This window comes from Pongo pygmaeus, chromosome 6 (assembly GCF_028885625.2).
Source record: "Pongo pygmaeus isolate AG05252 chromosome 6, NHGRI_mPonPyg2-v2.0_pri, whole genome shotgun sequence".
Taxonomy (NCBI): domain Eukaryota; kingdom Metazoa; phylum Chordata; class Mammalia; order Primates; family Hominidae; genus Pongo; species Pongo pygmaeus.
Genome location: NC_072379.2, coordinates 158,403,466 through 158,418,983, shown reverse-complemented (window position 1 = coordinate 158,418,983; position 15,518 = coordinate 158,403,466). Strand labels below are relative to the sequence as shown.

General features: G+C 45.4%; 1 pseudogene; it reads right to left on the bottom strand.

Annotated features, from left to right (window-relative positions):
- Positions 1–5,809: 5,809 nt before the first annotated feature.
- LOC129041672 (phosphatidylinositol 4-phosphate 5-kinase type-1 alpha-like) lies at positions 5,810–11,127 on the bottom strand (annotated as a pseudogene).
- Positions 11,128–15,518: the final 4,391 nt, after the last annotated feature.

Genomic DNA, 15,518 nt, shown 5'->3' with positions numbered 1-15,518 from the left:
CTAATTTACGGAAATAAAGTTGTAGACTGCATTCCCTTTTTTTCCCTGTAATGACTGTAGAGGTCTTTGGTAGTGTGGTTGAGGACCCCTCTTCTAATACTGATAATTTGTGTCATTGAGTCATTTTCCTCCTCTTTGTCTCCCTTCTCTCTCCCTTCTCTTTCTCTCTCTCTCCCCTTCTCTCTCTTTCTCTCTCTCTCTCTCCCTCTCTCCTCCTTTTTCTCCCCCCATCTATCAGTGTGGCTAGAAGTTTTTCACTTTTATTAATCTTTTAATGGATCAGCATTTGCTTTTATTGATTTTTCTCTATTGTTTTCTGTTTATATTTATAATTTCTTTCCTTCTGCTCTTTTAATATAGTCTCCTTTTCTAGTTTGTTATATGGAAATGTTGGTTTATTGATTTAAGACCTTTCTTCTGTTCTAAATAGGCATTTAATGACCTTTGTTTCCCTCTAAGCATTGTTTCAGCTGCATCCCATGATTTTGGATATGTTTTCCTTAACATTCAGCTCAAATTTTTCTTCTACTTCTTATTTGACCCATGGGTTATTTTATCAATCATTTAACTTCCAAACATTTGAGAATTTTCCAGAAATATTTCTGTTTCAGGAAACATATTTTGTATGAGTTCAATTTTTAAAAATTTGTAACAGTTTGTTTTTGTCTCTCTTGGGAATGTTGTATGCGCTCTTGAGAAGAATATGTACTCTGATATTCTTGTACAGAGTTCTGTAAATGTCAGTTGGGCCAGCTTTGTTGATTGTGTTGTTCAGGTCTTCTGCATCCTGATTTATTTTCTGTTTATTTGTTCTATTGATTACCAAGAAAAAACCTTTAGTCTCCATCTAGAATTTTTCATGTGACTGTTTTCTCCTTTAATTCCATCAGTTTTTGTTCATGTTTATGTATTTTGACGGCTTGTTGTTAAGTACATACATTTAAATTGTTATATCTTCTTGTTGAATTAACACTCTGATTATTATAATTTCTCCCTTTGTATCCATTTGAAATCTATTCATATTAGTACAGAAACTGTAGTTTTCTTTTGGTTAGTGTGTGCATGACATATTTTTTCTATCCTTTTACTTGTAACATACATATCTATCTCTCTATATTTAAAGTGGGTTTCTTATAAACGGCACGTAGTTGAGCCTTGCTTTTTTGTCTAATCTAAACATCTTTGTCTTTTAATGGGTTTGTTTCGGACGTTTCCTTTTAATGAAATTATTGATATGGTTGGGTTAAAATCTGTCATCTGACTCAATGTTTTCTATTTGTTTTGCCCTTTGTTTACTCCATTTTTCATTTCCATTTTGGTCTCAATTTTACTGTTTTGTTTTGTGATTATCCCTATCAGTGCTCTACAGGTTTCTCGGAGCTGTTGTTTATTTCATTATTTTTGAAAAATTCTCATCCATTATCCCTTCAAACACTTCCTATGCCCTGTTCACTCTCTCTTCTTCTAGGATTCAAATCACAGTTATTTCAGCCTGTTGGTGTTGTGCCGCAGTATTCTGTTTCCATTCTTCATAGGCCGTGTCTTTCAGTGTGACTTGACTGACTTTTGTTGGGGTGGTGGGGTGCAGAGGCTGTGTGGGGTCTGCTAATGAGTCATCTAACGACACTTCATCTCTGTTACTGTTTTAAATTTCTATCTTTTCTTTTTGATTCTTTACTATATTTTCCATCTCTGTTTAAAATTCACCCTTTTCCTAGTGCTTTAAATATACTAACACTATTTTTAGAAATTCTTACCCAATAGTAGAACACCTGGGTCGTATCTGGATCTAATTCTGTGCTTTGTTTCCTGTCATATTTTCTTGCTTTTCTCATCTCGTACTTTTTGTTGAAAACCTGGACCATATGTGTGGGACACAGAAGCTAAGGCATGTGGTGTTTATGCCTTGGGACGGACGGGCCTCTTGTGAGGTCTCTGTGTGGGGCTTGGATGCATCGGGGTCTTAGTTGAGAGGGGTTTGTTTTCAGTTTTGTTTCTGTTGTTGTTGCTATGCAGCCCTCAGGCCTGATGGACTTCAGTCTTGCTAGTGCTTCCTTGGGCTTAGTGTGGCCACTGGTTGCCAGAGGGCTTTCCCTCTGAGCCTGACCCTCAGGCCTGGATCTGTGCACTCCCTCCCCTCAGTGGTAGTCAGAGGTTGTTTTTGATCCAGCGCTGGGTGGCCTGGTGGCTATAGCTGGGCTGCCCGCTCTGCTCTCCCTCCTCACTCAGCCTCAGGCTCAGGCAGGCCTGAGGCTCTTTCAGTAATCCTGCCCATGGCAACTGAACCCTTGGAGCTGCATGTGAGTCAGGTTCCCGCCTGTCTCCCAGCCTCAGGGGATCTGTAGGGGTCAGGACCCTGCTTGCTTTCCTGTCCTCCACGGTCTCTTCCCCCCCTTTTTTCCCCCAGCTGCAATGGCTCTTCCCTGTGCCCTGAGGTCCTTGGGGTTAGCTTCACTTTGCAGTGGTTCTGGAGTCTTACCCCACTCATGAAAATCTCAGCATTCAACCAAATATTCAAGAGTTCTCCACTCTAGGTACCTGAGGTGCTCTCTTCTCTCTCTGTGCAGCTCACTCCTTTCTGGACCACCAATTCTGGCCGCCTCAGCCTCCCACATCTGATTTGTGTCTCCAGAGTTCAGTGAGACACTGGGCTCTGTGGGAGCCCCCGTCTCTGCACTGAGTCTGGAAGGCTGCCTCTGGATGGGGGGATCTCAGGTCGCTGCCCTTACTAGCCTCTCGTACGTGTTTCAGTTCAGCACACCACTCTCTCCATACATTTTGTTCAGTTTTCTAGCTGTTGATGGCAGGAGGGCATTACCACAGCAGTTAATCTTTCAAGAGTGGAGACAGAAGAAACAGATGCATGTTCTCTTTATATATAAAAGTAAATAGTTGAAAAACAAAACTCTGCAAATCTAACCTTAGTCTGCCTTCCTGAAAACACATCCAGACTCCCCAGAGTCCAAGTCGCTAGAGGAGCGTGGGAGCCTCTGCACTGCCAGAAGCTCCTGTTCTAAGCTCTGGTGGTGCAGCTGCGCCCCCCACCCCTCATGCCAGGCACGACTCACTCATGCCGTCCTAGTTCCTCGGACACTGGGCCACCTTCTCTCTCCTTAGCCTTGCCAATTCCCTCTCACTCCTTGAGTCCCCTCCAAGAAGTGTTCCCTGACTCCTCCTGGGCCTGCAGCTTCTGGGTTGGTCAGGAACCCCTCTCCAGTCATCTGATACTGTCCTCTGCATGTCCTTTCACTGCACTTGATATGTTGTGAAACCTGTCTGATTATGTAGCTGCTCTCCTCACTAGGCCTTGTTCTTTGAGTACAGATCTGTGGTTTGTTAATCTTTAGATCCAAAATGCCTAGTATGTATTAGTTAGGGCAATGCCACATAACGTAACAAATACCCCCAAATGCAGGAAGCTTAACACAATGAAACTTTATTTTTAACTCAATTCACAGATAGTTGAGTGTGTTCCTGGTCATCAGAAGAGTGGAGTCTTTTCCATGCCATTCATCAGTCCAGGAACCCAGACTGACGTGGACTCCTCTATCTTCAGCTCCCGGTTTCCAGCTTCACCCAGGAAACCACACACAGCCTTTAGGATGGAATGTGGAGCCCCCTGCATGGAGGTTTTCATGGCGCAGGCCTGGGAGAAGCACAGACCACTCTGCAGTAGTCCATTCCCAAGAACCAGTGCACATGTTGGAGGCGACGTGAAAGGCAGCTGAGAAATGTGCAGGGCTCAGTGTCCCGGGGGCAGCCACCTCTGCAGGACAGGCGTGGGAGGGGGAGTGCGTCGTGGCCTCCAACTGGGTTCTCTTCTCCACCACATGGCACAGAGTGGGCACTCAGCACGTTGCTTAATGAATGAAGCCCATTTCATTTCAGTGTCGTGACTCTGGGAGAGTTTCTTAAATATTTTCACATGCTGAAGCAACTGCAATTCTGGGGTCATTTGTGGAATACTATATTTATTGATGTAATTTTTCATTAAAATTATGTTATAATCATAAATATAAACAGATTTTAATATTTTATTTTATTTTTTTCTAAAAAACTGATTAAAGTTTAATACATTAAAACCATGTAACACTTTCATATTGCATTTGCCATTTCTGAACAATACAAAGTAGAGGCAAATAGAGACACTTCACAATAATGTTGATTCCCCATTCCTTTCCTTAAGACCCAGCCCTCTCTCAAATATTCCCTCCCACCCATTACAGAACTCTATCCATAATAAAACACTTAAATACTTCATAAATAGTAAATTATGAAAAAATAGCAATAATTGTTTCTTTCCTTCTTGTAAAAAAGAACATGGCAACAAAGACAGGCAGCCAGAAACTGGCTGAGGGTGTCTAATATAGACAGTTATTTGGGGTATGGGCTAAACTACTATCAAGGTAGGGTGGGATGGAGAAGGGATAGAACAGGAATTCAACAATCTGCCTGAGATACCAGGCCCCCTTCCTCCCCTAACAAGAGTGGAAGGATCAGATGGGAAACCACAACTCTTGTAGATGGGAGGAGAGGGCACATGCAGCCCCCATTTCCAACCTCCCTGCATGAAGACAGGGGGTAGGACATATGGCACAGCAATGACTTCACTGAGGCAAGAATCTGCTCTCTCCTCGTGAGTTTAAGAAAATATCTGTGGCCGGGCGCGGTGGCTCACGCCTGTAATCCCAGCACTTTGGGAGGCCAAGGTGGGCGGATCACGAGGTCAGGAGTTTGAGACCAGCCTGGCTAACATAGTGAAACCCCATCTCTACTAAAAACACAAAAAATTAGCTGGCCATGGTGGCAGGCACCTGTAATCCCAGCTACTTGGGAGGCTGAGGCAGGAGAATCGCTTGAACCCAGGAGGTGAAGTTTGCAGTGAGCGAAGATCGCACCATTGCACTCCAGCCCAGGCGACAGTGTGAGACTCTGTTTCAAAAAGAAAAGAAAAGAAAATATTTGCTAGCCTCATAGATATGGACTGCCTGTTAAACAGACAGAGGTATCTCCACCTTAGCTCCACAAGCAGGAGAGCACTGTTGGAAAAGACGGGAAGAGCAAAGAAATCTCCTCTGGAGAATGATCTAAAATTCATTTGATAAGTCTTCATATTTACAAAAACAACCAGAATATATTTCAAATTGCAAAACAGTAATAATCATTACACCCTGGCAGTGAGTAGGATTCTGCCTAGGAAGGGCTATGATCTCCCAGCCCACAGCTGCCCCATGTTTTAACAAAAGGGGTAAAGATTACCCCATGTCCCACTCTCTCCGTTCCTCCAGCCTTAAGAAATTCATCAAGAAAGGAGTTTAAAGAGGAGCTGTTCTGGCAGAGCAATCACCACACTTCTCTTCACAAACACCATGGTTCTTCTGAGGGAATCCTATGACTAGGCATCTCGTCAACACTTTTGGGGTTTTGATCTGAAACTGGCTTGAAATTGTGTGCTATGCGCATTTTTCCTTTATTCAGGATAAAAAGAAGAAGAAAGTTGAGAGGTGGTTAAACTCTCTTATCCTCCCAAAACCTTTACAGAGATTACAGGGATCTTCTTCCAGGGATCAGAGAGAAAGAACTGAGGTGGGTATAATGTGCCAGCTAGTCTGTCCTGAGGAAATTATGAGTCCAGCTCCTGGTGAAAGATGAGGGGAAAGAAAACTGCCAAGTCCAGCCATCCCATTCCCAGCATGAAGAATGGGGGTCTGAAAAAGCTCAATTGTGAAAGCCAAGGTTAGCCCATTGAAAATCCATCCACCCAATTCTGGAGTGGAGGGGTTGCTGCAGTCCTCAACTGTCTGGGGCACTAATGCCCATTCATGAGGAAGAGGAAAGAGACTAGGTTCTTCTTCAGGAAGAAGATGGAGAGCTCCCCTCACTTCCATTACATTCCTTTTTGATGGGTAAGTAGAAGAAAACTCAGCATTGCTGGGGCAAGGGCTGACATCTTGGGATCACAGAGAGGGCAGAATCTTGTTTCAGATCTTCTGAGGCTTTGTGCTCAATGGGTGAACTCTTACTCTGCAATGTCAAGCTTTTCCAAGGTTGTACTTGTGGTTAGCATTTGCAAAGTCTCTCCAACTACAGGTGAAAAACTGGGGTCAGGAATAGGTGAACCCTCACTGATTTCCTCCAAAGGTGGAGTCTGAGGTAAAACATCAGGACAACCAAGGTGAACACGTGGCTCCACTTCGGCCTTTGTTGTGGTTTGTGCCTTGTGTTCCCCTGAAACCGATGGCTGGTAAGTAACGCAGGAGTTGTCACTGGAACCTGCTCGCCCAGAGAAAGATGAGCCAGACCAAAACTTTTTGGAAGGAGAAGGCTTCAAGGGGATCTTCTTCTTTTTTTGAGACAGGGTCTCACTCTTTTGCCCAGGCTGGACTGCAGTGGCACAATCTCGGCTCACTGCAACCTCTGCCTCCCAGGCTCAAGCGATTCTCCTGCCTCAGCCTACCAAGTAGCTGAGGTTACAGGCATGTGCCACTACTGCCTGGCTAATTTCTGTGCTTTTAGTAGAGATGGGGTTTCACCATGTTGGCCAAGCTGGTCTTGAATTCCTGACCTCAGGTGATCCATCCGCCTTGGCCTCCCAAAGTCCTGGGATTACAGGTGTGAGCCACGGCACCTGGCCGGGATCTTCTTAAATGCTGTGTTGCACATGAAGCACTGGAACCGTTCAGTGTAGAAGCCTGGGGGATGCACTGAGACTGTGTCCCCATCACATACCAGGGCTTTCCGAGAATGCTCCAGCTTCTTAACAAACCTGTAAGACTGCAGAATGTCAGTGATGCCAATACAAAGCAAGATCCTCTCCCCTCTACTATTCTGGGCAGGGATGCCACCCGTATGGTCATCAGTCTCCATGAGGCTGCCCCATCAAGCCTCTCCCTGGATGGATTCCATGGCTGTGGAATACAGAGCCCTTTGTGGGGTCTGGTCTTCAAGTGTGAACTGAGCATTGTGTTTGGCTGCTTAAGGGCTCTCGTGCATGATCTATGTTGTGGATTGATATCAAGAGGCTATAGTCCATTATCTCAAAGATCTGCAGCACCAAACAGTCATGCTGCAGGGTCTTACAGAGAGCATTGTACATGTCAGCATCCAAAAAAAGACCATCGGGATGTCTTGTAAGAAGTCTAGGTTTTTAAATGTGGGAAGAGGCTTCTCTTGCTCTTTCTGGGAAGCCTGCTTTTTGTAGGTTGAACCTTTGAAGTCATATTTGGTATGCATTTTGACCAGTCTTAGTAAGAGATTCTTCATCACCACAATCCGCATGTTCTTGCTGCCTGCCAGCACACAGCACAGTCCACAGAATTTAGGCAGCAAAGTCCAAGGGTTCTGGTTGAGGTCCGATGTGGTATCCTGGAAGCAGCTTCTGCAGAAACTCCGCCTCTTTATGTTGGACTGTTTTAATAATGAATTCATCGTGGATGGACACATATAATAGGGAACCATCAGCTCCAGAGCTACTGAGTTCAATCAGTGGCTTACTGCAGAGGGAGTACAAGTCATCAACAGGGCAGATACCAAATAGCTCCTGAAAGTAGCAGAAGACAATAGGTGTATAGGTCTTGAAAGGAAAGTCACTGCAGTGATGAGCAGGGGTCAGGTTGCTCCCTCCACTGGGGAAGAAGATACTCTCCACCACGCAGAAATCTTGCATGAGGACATCACGCTCTGGTGTGGGACCCAGGCTCCCCACAGTGTGAGTAATGCCCAACTGGATGGCACATTTCAAGGCTGATGAGGTCGTCTTTCTATAGGTTGTCTCTCCTGAGGAACCAACACCTCGATGGCCTGTTTTCTTGATTGGCATGCCCGAGGCACAAGGCACCTCAGACGCCATGGGTCTCTTGATTCCAGATGCTGAGGACGAGGTACAGGAAGCGACCCCTGGATCAAAGAATGAAAAACTGACCGCCGAGGAGGCCCTGAGGAGGCCAACGGCCATCTTGGCAGCCCCTCCCCTCAGCGGTCTGGCCTCTTTGAATCTGGCTTTTCCTCTGCTCGAATGGAATCTTCCTTCCCCAAGTCCCTTCACAGAACCCGCGTCTGGGCCACCTCCCCGCCGCCCCGCGGGCCCCCTCAGACGCGTGGAGCCGGCTCTAGACCAGCTCAGGGCCCGCCATTCTCCTGGCCTGGGAGAACTCCCGCCTCGCAGGCCCTTGGCGAGTTTACCCGCTCTCCGCAGGAGGCACTTTACCCTTTCACAAAAGACTAAGCCCCAGCTGGCTGCGGACCGGCGTCTGGACCAAGCCACACCTGGAAAAAAAACGGGGCATGAAAAGCCCCAGCGGAGCGAACGCGCTCGCTCCGTCCTCCGGCCACGACGTGGTTATGGCCCAACCCGGCCGCTCCACTCGGGTGGCCCAGAAAAATCCGACCACTGCGGTAATAGGTTTTATTACGAAATTACAATCATGAGCCTAGATATCCACTAAAAAGCAGTCAAATCAAACATAATTAATCAATTTAATTAATTTAAATTAATGTTTAATCACTCATTCGCTGTCCATCTGCTCACACTTGCTCACACACTGGTAATAGCAAGCTCCAAATGCTTAAGAAAAAATAGTGAGAGAAAAATAAAATTGAGATGCAATATGCAAATCACTTGCTCACTATCTGTTCCAAGGGAAGGACAATCACTGCTGGTCCTGGGCAGAGAGCCGATGTTCCCTAGGACCACAGCTGAAAAATCACTGGTTTTGTGGAAAGTTGGGTCCTAGGAATTGGGATACGGGAGTGGACATTTTTAAACGGGAGAAAAATAGAAAGTACCCAGCACAGCCAGTGACATTTGAGGAGCACAGGCATGAGCGAGGTGCCTCAGGACAAGAGCATGAGCGGAGGGCGCACCTGGAGACTCAGTGCTGGCCTAAGGTCCTGGCCAAGTGCACAGAACCTCACCTCTATCTCTGCCTGAGCCTCTGTCCTGAGCCTCGGTCTTCAGTCAGTAACTGCCTGCTGGCCGTTTCCACCTCCATGTCCGGCCATGATTCAAACACTAAAGCTCATCCCGAAGCAGCGCACCCTCCGAATACCCCATTTCAGGAAACAGTGCTGGGACCTTCCGTCCTGCTGGTCAGGCAATCATGAGCTTGGGCTGTTCCCATCCCCCTTGCCCAGGGTCAGACATCTCAACCTGACAACTCTTGTTAGTTAACAACTCTCTAGTCAGTCTCTTTCATTCCCATTCTTTTAGTCATCAATGTAGTCCTCGTCCTCTGATCCTGCCACTCAACGTGTGTGACAGCATCTCCTGCTTGGGTTTTCCCTCCAATCAAGTCTATATGCTCCCATCATATTCTCAGAATGCACAGTAACAAATTGAAGATACTGAGAGACCTGCTTCACTGCATATAAGTCATTGTTTCCCAAAATTTTAAATCTATGAGTCCTCCCTTCTTTTTTGGTGGACACTTATTACTAACTCAATGAACAAGTGTTTTACAGAACACCCTTTGGGGAATGCGTTCATAGCACAAAGTCCACACGCTTTTGTTTGATACTGAAGGCTTTCTGCAAACCTCCTGTATCTCCTGCTCCAGTGTTATCTCTCATTATTCCCTTTTACTTATGTTCCTTGAATGTGCTACGCACAGCCTCCATGTGTGTTTCTGTGTCCTCCATGACCGAGGAATATCGTCTCTGTGTTTCTGGGGTTACTTAATGCTCCATCTTACCTCAAAGGTCTGGCCCTCTTCACTTCTTCCTTAACAGGACCCCTGACAGCTCAATCACTCAGGAAACATCTTTCTGCTGATTCATGTGTCACTTGATTTCTGGGCCACTCATGGCACTTTGGGGAACTCCCCTATTGGTAGAGATCATTTTGTCTCCATCAGGGGCTGGTAGCTCTTCCTCACCAACTCAGCCTGACCTCTGCTCTTGCTGGGGACACAGACATCTCAAAGATTCTATCGTATCTTCCATCTGTCCCACTGTGCAATCTGCTCCTCATCTATGGAGGCCTTTGGCAGGCCCACCATATTCTAGCTCAGCTCCTATCTGTACCCTGCCCAGGATATGGAATATTTCTGGTTTCTTTCATAGCATGCCACACAGGAGTTGTGGGAAACTTAAGACTAATGACTTTCTCTCTTTGCCAAATCACTATCTTTATTCTGTTAGAATAACACACATTGGCTGTGAAATGAAGGATATTCCCTGAATTCTTTTTTTTATTTCTTTTCTTTAGAGACAAAGTCTCACTCTATTGCCCACAGGATGGAGTGTGATGGTACAATCATAGCTTACTGCAGCCTCAAATTCCTGGCTCAAGTGATCCTCCTGCCTCAGCCTCCTGAGTAGCTAGGACTACAGGTGTGCACTTTTTTTTTTTTGGTAGAGACAGGGTCTTGCTATGCTGCCCAGGTTGATCTCTAACTCCTGGGCTCTAGCGATCCTCCCACCTCAGCCTCCCAAAGCACTGGAATTACAGGCCTGAGCCACTGCACCTGGCCTATTCCCAGAATTCTAAATGGGGATGTGGCACACATCCGTACGCATCTAGCATCATCCTCAGCCTGTCCAACAGCCTCCCTGGGCTCTGTCATTTCAATCTGCACTGTAAACAGCAGCGGAAGCCAAGACACATTGCTCCGATGTCTCGCTTCTCCTCCTTCCCAGTCTCCAGGCCAAAGGGCTCTCTTTTCTTCCCCTGCCTGCAGGAGGCACTTTCTCTGCCTTTTCTATTCAATGTGGATTTGCCCCCCTCTCCTCCATGATTTCAAGAAGACAGAAGGACAACTGGAGGACATGCTCTTCACAGAGGCAAAGAATTTTTTTAAAGCTATTAGTTTAATATTTTTTAAATGTTAATGTGTAACACATATGGCTGTGTTTTATAAATATAAAGCTTGTAAAAATAGAAGGGCTATAAATATTATTAGTAATTACTTGAAGAAATTGAAAGTGAGGAGAAAAATGTTAAAGACAGCCTTGCCTTTTGCCCAAGTCAGCCACTTCTGTGCTCTGGGCCCAGCGAGGACAGCAGAAGATCCGAGTCCATCCTCCAATCACTGCAAAGATCCTACAAGGGTGGTGGCTGATGAGCAGGGTTGGAAATCCAGTGAACCCTGCGAGTTCACTGTCAACTGCGGAGAGGATGCCTCTCTCCATCGTAATTGTTGTTTGTGAACTTCCCGCCCCAGGTCTAGGGTCTGCCAGGAATTGTCTGCATGCTTCAGTTCTGAGAGGTCCACACTGAAGAGTCAGAATGAGCCTCTCTGTCCCTTGTTTATCACAAAAACCAAGTGTTTCTCTCTGATATGGGATCCTCCTCCTGAGCCTGACCCATCCTCAGCACCCCAACTCACTACAGAAGCCAGAAATTCTAATGCCCAAGCAAAACAGAGATGTGGGCCAAAGTATGCTCTAAAATCAAGGCTCAAGTTTCTGAAGAAGTAGATTTATTTTACTAAAATTAGCGTCTTTCCAAATTAGATCATAATCTGTAAAGCATTAACTGTCACAGCCTGAGCCTGAATTTGGGTTGCTTGGTGAGAGGTAGTCAGCCCTTCTCAAAAACCGACTGAAGTTTTGTAGGGGTATGGCGCTTTGGGTGGGCAAATCCTGATGTCAACCTTCCTCTCATAATGGACTCCTACAAAAGAAGACTCAGAAAGTTCTCAAGCACAGTCTTAATCAGTGCCCAAGTGCAGCGGCCACCTGATAGATTAGTCATCCTTTAATTAATCACCTCAACGTGCACTGTGTTTGAGTGGGTGCCAGGTGGTACCCTAGGAATGCCAAGCTGAGTGAGGCAGGGCCTCTTCTCCGGAACACTCACATCTGATCCTAAACAGAGACATGCAATTCCAACGGTTAAGTGCTCTTATAGAGGGAAGCACAGGGCAATTTCCTGGACTCTGCTCCCACAGCTTTTATATAACACTGAAGACCGAAACCCATGTTGAACTCCACCTCCACAGAAACAAACCATCTCATTGACTTTATCCATCTCAATCCAATACAAATCCAGGAGTACATGAAGTTCAGCTAACATGGAGCACTTTCTTTATTTGGTGTTTTATCTGAGTTGACATTCTTCTATTTTTGGAACACTTGGACATATTTTAGACATTTTTGTTAGTCAAACAAATTATATTCAGGGATTGAACTCCAAGGCTGGTGACCCCCCCCCAATGCTGAGTTGACCTGAGGAATCATTAGAACTGCCCCTTTCTCCAGGAAGCCCATGAAAACTTCCTCAAGGTCACAGATTCTCTTACCAGGGCCTCTAGCACAATTCTAAAAACTCAGCAGCCACCGTTGCCGTTCAAAAGCCTGCGTTACCTCAGAAATGGGCAGGTTGAGAAGCGACTTGCAGGCATGTCTCTGTCACAGTCCAGGATGACGGACGGAGGTCCATTGCAAACCCTGGGCCTGCAATGCCCTTAGGTGGAGATTCTAGGCCTCCTTAGAGGGTGACCAGCATAGCCGCATTAACATGACACCTCAAAGCTAGAGGAGAGAAGGAGAAGGCTACTCCAACCGTGATGAGCCCGGGCCTCTTTCAGTGCTGGCCAGCATCAGATGGATTTGTCAGGGTGTCTTCCTCCGGGTAACCCGTGGCTGATCAGGAGCAGGGAGCTCTGTGTTAACCTCTGTCCTCTCAAAACACCTGAGGAATTGACCTCCTTTCCTGTCTGCTCCCATACTGACTAAACCAATTATAAAGAAATTAAGAGGGAACCTGGGGGCCTCAAAGAAAGCGGCAAACATCCCCTCACTCTGGGCCAGGCCTGCTCCGCATCTCCTGCAGGCATTTATGTGTCTTCAAAGCCCTCTAATGGTCAATCCATCATATGCTTAACATAAACTGTTATTCTGTACTGTGTATAGTATACAGATACAAAATCCTAAATCATATTAAACCACAAATCATTAGCAGATGCCTGTGCAGCTGTCACACACACATTGAGTGGGAGCATTCTCACATATGGCAGACACTTCCAGGATGGGTGCCACCTCCCTCCTGGCTTCTACCCTTCCCAGGGCACCCGTTTCTCAAGTCACGGCCCAGCCCTTGCCTGGCTGTCCTCAGAACGTCCTGCCCTGTTGCCCTAAGGCAGGCAGAAATCCCATCTTCTCCTTCTGAAGCTGGAGGAAAGAAAGCACATGCAAATTCTAGAACACTCCAAGTCCTAACTCTTTACAAGTCTTGCAGAAATTTTTATACCTGACTCATTCTTGTAATCTCATGACTTATCAGGAATTGGAAATGAACTACAGCTAAGTATGAGGGGTTAGGAACAGGAATCGGAGGCTCCTGTAGAGATGAAATGAGGGGACAGGGGTGCCATGGGCAGGTGATGGGAGGAAGCTCAGCCAGGAAGAGGTAAGAGGTAACTGAAATCAGGCATTCCAGCAGGGGAGCAGAGACTCAGAGGCACGAGGCCTTGGGAGTTCTTGGTACAGGTAGCAGAGGTCAATCATTGACTTGGGAAGGACCAGACTTCCTGGCAGGGGCCCAGCTAACTGGATAGAGGTGAAGATTCAGTTCAGGAGCAAAGCTGCCAGCACCAGTGAGATCTGAGCTGGTAAAGATTACTTGGCTCACCTCTGAGTCAACTAAGGTAGACTCTTGAGTTCTTCAAGTTCTCCAACTCTCAGCCTCCTTCCCAGGTCTCAGAGCAGAGCACAGACTGAAGGTGAACTCAAAGACTCAAGTTGTGTGCAAAGCATGGCCTTCAGATCAGGAAATGGGGCTGGTCATGACAGTTTTACGATGTTTTGCTTGCTGCAAGAATTCACAGTGTGTCATTATTAGTGTCAGACATCAAACTGGAGCCTCCCTTGCCTTCCCTGTGTATTGCAATAAAGACCATTCTCATTTCTTTAAATTTGCTCTTAATAACCATTAGTGAATGCTATATGGCACTTGACATCATAGCAGACACTTATAGGTTGGTAAATTATGTTTTAAGAGAACATTTCTCTTATCCTGGCCAAGCCTATGGGGAAAATTTTGTTCATCATGTGCCCAGAACTAATTCTTGATGCCAGGGCCAAAAATATTAATGATCAGTGCTTCCTTCTCAAAGACCCGCATCCTTTATAATATTTTATAATGTGTTATTTTGTCAGGAACAATTACTATTCCAACGTGGAGCAGTGGCTCTCAAGCTGGAGAGAGGATCAGAACCCCTGGGAAGGCTAGTTAAAATGCAGGCAGCTGAGAAAGTACCCCAAGTTTCTGATTCAGTAGGTCAGGATGGAGAATTTGGGCAAGGTCCCAAGGGATGCTGTTGCTACTGGGCTGGGAACCACTCTTTGAAAACCTCTGCTGTGCGGAGAGTGGGTGGGAAAACTGAGAAAGGTGGACAAGCCACACTGAGGACGTAGCTGCAGACAGAGGCCAGCCTGAGCTGCTTTCTGGAAAAAAACCCCACAGCTCAGCAGCCTGGACAGAGGGTGAGTGGACATTCTATTTTATTTCTTCACTCATTGTCCACTCATGCCTTGAAGTTGGAAAGAGGTAAATTCAGGGGACATAAAGACCTGAGGACTGTTAACCTATCAAATAAATTACATCAAGAGAAACCACATGTTAACTGTATACACAGACTCAGAAAATTAGAATACACATATCAATGACAGATTCCCAGCAGAATAGTAAGGGAATCTAGAATGTTTCATCAACAAATCTAGCCTTCAAAACTATTATAAGAAAAGTATCTGTCTGTCCATAGTGTGTCTTGTGGGGAAACTGATGTAGACAAGATGCTGGGCTAGATGCACCATTGGTCTGACCGAATGTGACCATCATGCTCTTAAATTTGTATCAGTCATTGTCTGGGAGAACGAAAATATACTAGCATCCTGGATGCTTTGATGAAAAGAACATAATCACTTTTCTGTATCTTGGGCTAGACCAAGAGGAACTTTACTTGTCTTAATCCCTTAAAATTTTGTTTGTTTTTGTTTGTTCGTTCGTTTGTTTTAGATTTAGGGCCTCACTATGTTGCCCAGGCTGGTCTTGAATTCCTAGGTTCGAGTAATCCTCCCACTTCAGCCTTCCACATAGCTGAGACCATATGCATGAGCCACAGCATCCAGCTTGTCTTAGTCCCTATTTTGTCCAAATACCTGCCACATAGAATGCACTTAATATATACTTTTAATATATACTTTGGTCTATAGTTTTCTTATGATATCGTTGTCTGGTTTTAGTATTGGGGTAATACTGCCTCATAGAAAGAGTTAGAAAGTTTTCCTTCCTCTTCTGTTTTCTGGAAGACTGTGTAAAGGATTAATATTAATTCATCTTTGAATGTTTGGAAGAATTTATCAGCAAAGCCATCTGGGCTTGTACTTTTCTTTGTGGGAAATGTTTTGATTACTAACTCAATTTCTGGTTATAGGTTAATGCAGATTTTTCTGTTTCTTCTTAAGTCACTTTTGGTAGTTTGTGTTTTTTTCCAAAAAGTACTTTTCTATTTCATCTAAGTTATCAAATTCATTGGCATACAATTGATTTTAGTCTTACTTTATAATCCTTTTTATTT